The sequence below is a fragment of the Epinephelus moara genome, chromosome 7, assembly GCF_006386435.1.
Source record: "Epinephelus moara isolate mb chromosome 7, YSFRI_EMoa_1.0, whole genome shotgun sequence".
NCBI classification, from domain to species: domain Eukaryota; kingdom Metazoa; phylum Chordata; class Actinopteri; order Perciformes; family Serranidae; genus Epinephelus; species Epinephelus moara.
The window spans coordinates 22,768,161-22,773,700 of record NC_065512.1 but is presented as its reverse complement, the minus strand read 5'-3'; positions in this window follow the sequence as shown (position 1 = coordinate 22,773,700).

The following is a 5,540-nucleotide window of genomic DNA, read 5'->3' as shown; positions in this document are numbered from 1 at the left end:
CAGCCAGGCTTTGTTTTTTTAAATGGGTGGTTCTACAGCCCACTCCCAATGTAAATGGTATGAGGTCACACACGATGGTCATGAATAGACTAATCATATCCCATATGCTTGATTGGATGACTGGTGATTCAGAGGAGCTGTGGTTTGTAGCGAATTCATGAAATCTCATGAGAGCTACTTAAAAGCTGAATGGCATGTTTGTGATTACTAATTAAAATGTTATGTTAGATTTCAGACGATGGGTTTAAGCTGGTGTCGCTCGTGGCATCACTATGGAAAGGATAGTAACACTATTTTTAACTGAAAATTATACCTTGAAAAACCCACAGAAATCAGCTCTGTTGGACTGCTGACCTGAGCCGATGCAAACTGACACACTCAAACAGGCAGGACTTTATTGGTCACGTGATGCAGCTGACCTTTCATTTGTAAGAATAAACAGTGAGGACAACAGAACAGCAGAGGTCTTTTAGAAAGCGGCTCCTGGAGTGTGGCGGCCTGGATGCTGATCCTTAGTGACAGCTGTTGTGTTGTAAGGTGTGGCTCTGCTAGGCTGGGGATGTCATTTCACACACACTGCTGCAACACTGCTGCACCTGTGACGCTGGCCCTCATAGCACATATGAGCACGGGAGACAAAGGTGTTGCACACACTTGAGCACACACGCTACGCAGTAGAGGTAACAAAAGAACCCTGAAAGGAAGATATTATCAGTGTGGTGGTAATAAAAAAAATCCAATTTCTAGATTATTCACTGTTATTTTGGCACGTGGAGGTGTGAAATAACATAACAACAGATTCAGCATGTAAATAACAGTTCCAGGCCCATACATTGATTGTAAGTGTGACCGGCGATGTTATATTGGTGACATTTTCGAATGCTATCCTGTTCAGTGGCTGTGAAGTCGCACATCTAGCTTGTGAAGTGAAGTGGCTGATTCTGACACTGAGTGATTGACGCTCTTTTTTTGCGCCCAGATATCATCATCGCCACAGAATAACATTTTCATAAGTCATCTCCTTTTCTGACTCATTTGCTTTACTTCCTTCTCCCTCTAATCTTTACTTTTTCTCTCTCTGTCTCCCTGTATCTCGTCTGCTTTATGATAGATCTGTTCTGTCAATGCAGCTGCTTATCTTTGCTCGCCAAGACTCCCCTTTAAGGATTCTGTCTTTTATAAAATATGATACATGGGAGTGATTATTCTCTTTCACAAAGGCAGAATTGTCATTTAAAAAGTTCTGTTAGTTAGTTACTATTGTTTTTAATGTACCTACCTTATCTATATGCCATTGGAAGTGGCACAGTTTAACTTTATTACTCTCATTATCATGTGACAGTGTTTGTATTTCCATAGGTGGAACTGCTGATTTGACTGTTTGGAGATTATCAGCAGCACACAGTATGGGTGTTTTCTCTCCAGCTAAGCTGCAGCATAGCTTAAATGGAGGAAGTCAGTGATGTGACCGAAGAGCACCTGCAGACAGAGCCAGGCGATAATGGAGCCAGGCCTGAGGGAGGAAGAGCTCGCAGCACTGTGAGATGCAATTTTAGGAAGCTCAATAAGTCATGACCCTGTAGAGGTTTTATCATACAGTGCTCTGGCTTACTTTCATGTGCTGTGACAGAACCACGAGGTGCACCAGTAGGCATGAATTCCTAAGGTATAGCATGTGAAACACGGGACAGTGCACAGCTGGCAAATCAGATTAGTGTTTATACTATATGTTGACAGTATAGTTTGTGAACTCAGTGCTCCTATGTTAAGGTTTCCTATACAACACTATAAAACCTTCAACAACCTCCCTACAATGAATGACCTGGCAACAATATCCGGGGCTAAAACGGAAGTGCCAAAAACTGCAGTGTGTTTAATGGCCATTTGAAGCTGGTTCTAAAAGCGAGTCAATCCTCACAGACCCTAATGTTAAAAGTCAAGCCCCGAGACATCTGTGAATCAGTGGATAATTTATTTTTAGCATCACAACCCCCATGAAATGACTTTCCATTCAGTCCGACAACATTTCGAAAGTCTAGAAGACATCCTGATTAAGTTAGTGGAAGGATAAATCAGAAGTCAGCCGCTTGGCCTCCGTAATTCTCTTGTGCCCTTGCTCTGTGGGCCCAACAGCGCAGAAGATCTGGGTAATTTCACACAGCTGAAATCAAACATCTTTGGCTTCATGCGCCACTGAGCAACTTTCGTAGAGATGAACAGGGCCCTACCTCCAATGCTGTATCCAGTTATCTTTATACATCCATGGTAAAGATGCCCAACTTTGCAGCAGATATAAACAGCCTGGTACCAAAAATGGTTTTGGTATCTCTAGCAAATTTTCCTATTCGTGACAACTGTATGGGGATGAATTTTTATTCAACTCAACAGTTATACCTCAGAGTTGTGCAATTATTGATGTTACATATAATTAAGGGTATGGCCAATTTGAGTGACAGGCTGTCATCTGGGCATCACCAGTCCATGAGTCAGATCCAGCTCTCGCTCTTCCACAGTGCTGCCCTGTTATCCAAATACGGTCACCTCATGTCACTTCTGGCTCCAAAAATCCATGATGGCAACGGCCAAAATGCCAACATGGGAGTCCACAAACCAATGGGTGACATCATGATGACTACGTCCATTATTTGTTATACAGTCTATGAGAATGACATATAACGATTTTCAGTCTAAAAAACTGATTTAATCTGGAAGAAAAATGTAAAAAATGCATAAATGCTGTCATGACTGCAGTGTAGAGATGATGCTGTTAGATGATCGGGTAGAATGTGCTTATGTAGTGGTAAAGGATGGCTTTGCCATAGGTGGTACATAACTGGTACAGTGACTGAATACAGCTGACAGCTGGGGCACGGGAGTGCACCACATAAGGCAGGCAGGACACTGCTCCTTGGCAGGCAGGTCCAAACTGTCACCGCTGATTCCTGCAGTCAGGTCTGAAGAGAACGCTTTTCATCAGTGTATCTTTGCTCAGCCAAGAGTACTGGAAAGGACCTTTGCAAACGTAATAATTATGATTTACACAATTATTTATTTTGTGGTATGTTTCAAATCTTGCATTTATAGAGATACTTTAATTAATAATGGATGTTTGCAGTATTCTTTATTGCTATTTTTCTCCATCTATATCGAAACTTGTGCGTCAGTAACAGCTTGCCTGTGTCAGTCAGGTCTTGGGGAAGCAAATGAGGTTGATGGTGATAATGATGATGATGATAATGATGATGATGATGATGATGATAATGACATAAAGCCTGAGGAGGAGTCAATATCTTTGATGCCAGTGTGAGCCAGGTGTAGTGCTGACTTCTCGAGGTGTCTTCATGGCCAATGAAACCACCTGTCAGAGCTCAGCACAAAGAGCTCTGTGCACAATCGTCTCAAAGTCCTTTTCAAGAGTCTAATGAAAAATACATGTTCACATACACATGAGTCGTGTTGACAGGTCAGGAGAATGTGGTGCTGCAAACTACAAAAGGAAGAAGAATGCCGGTGGATCCGCTGAAGTCGTCTTTGAAATAGAAATACCATAGCAGGAGAAAATGTCCAAAGGTTACACACAGACAGACACATATGGAATCAGGTGGTGCTAGGCTTTACAGTGCCTTCCTGAGTATCCCTTGTTGTGACAGCCTATTCAGTATATGAGTGTTTGTACAGTTAGCCCCTCTAGCATCTTGTATACAAACACAACAAGAGGCTTGGATGAGCTTAACTTTCAGATGCTAGAAAAGTGAGAACAGTATAACAAACATGCATGACCTAGGATATAACAGCAGATAGATACAGGTCACATGTGCCGAAACAAGCTGTTCGCCAAATTATGCATATTTCTATTAAACATCTTGCTGAATGATTTTTAAGCTTTGCTCCCTACACCTGACATACATTATTGATGTCTATCCCCAAGCGAACAGCCTGCTATGCATTAAAAAATGTTATATGCAAAGTCAAAGTGGATTTAGAAAATGACAGCTAATGGCATCTTTACTTAGGCTCAAGGGCATTAAGCTGAATAGTATCAGCATATGCTTACAGGGTGTACTATACAACATGTACCAACGGTCAATTTAAGCTCTTTAGAATATGTTAAATGAAAAATACTTCAGGTGATTATGATTTCACTGAGATAAAAATAATTCAGAACGCACTGTACACTTACTCCACGGGAAAAGCGTGGCTGCCCAATCAAACTGTATTTGTACCACTGAGCAATGGCAAATTCCTCACAGTCTTCAGCAGTGAGTTCGAAAGCTCTCTTGAAAGTTTTTCTGACTGTTGAAAAAACACTTGAAACTCCATCTGTGCCTAGAGTGCTTTCTTGAAAAGGTTATTACCTTTGTGGTAATGGTGTATGGAGAAACCTTCCCCTGAAAGCAAAAGTAATGGTTTGCTTTCAGAGACAAGGCTGTGCCGAAGCTGACGTTGCTGCCAGAGAGCTGCATGATTAGAAGGTCAATAAAGCCTGAAACACGCTCACGCAAGAATTGAAATGGATTTCAGGGTCAATATCACATCATCACAGCTATTATTTCTAAAGCAAGCAACACTCATTACACATTTGCATGACTGCAATGAATAATGACTTCCTGCTGGGTGCCATTAATGGTGCTGCGTTATGTCACTTGTGTAAAGAAAGGCAAAGACAAATAGGAAATTATTTAGTTTAGAGAAATAAGCCTCTCATTACAAGAGTTTATGTTTCTTGAACTGACAACTGACTTGTTTCACTTACATCCATACCCTGGAGTCTTACCCTAGTTTTTACTATTAACCCCCATAACCCCAACCTTATCCTAATCTTAACCTTAAACCTCCATAGATAAGTCATTTTCGTCCACTTGAGGGAGGAATTTCACAACAAGCTACATTGAGAAACATTGATTGGAAAAAGTGTTTCTTTCCAGTAACAAAATGTAAGTCCAATATTCACATCTCCTTTAAACTCTGTTTTGGTCTCCACCATTTCTTTAGGAAATATCGAGTTTGGGTTGTATGCAGCTTTTCCTATATCCATAACTACGGTTGTGTGTATATCCCTCCGAAACATGGGTAGATTATCACCCAATGGGGCCCTGGGCCTGGGTCCAGTAGGCCCGTTCGGTAATATGCCTGAGCTCCTAAGTTCTTGGTAACTACTAGCTAGTTTCAAACTAGTGATTGACTAAATCTCGTTGCACTATTGAAATTAGTGTGAGATGGATGGGTGGTTTGGTGCAGCTCCTGCAGCGATGCAGGCGCTGCGTCAGCGAAGAGGGATTTACTTGTCCATCTACGTCCCAACCAGACGTTGCGCTAGACTTTTTCGTCGCCGGTCATTTTGACCGACAGGGTCATAAAAAGCCGGTCATAATCTATTTTTACCGGTCATTTTAATTTTCGTTTTTAAATGATAATAAAGATATTCAAAGACATTTAGTTTTCATTCGTTCGTTTTTAATAAATCCAACAAGCAAGTTATAAAGTGTGCATTAATAAGGACATGAACGAAAAGATGAACAGACATCCACACACCGCAGCGC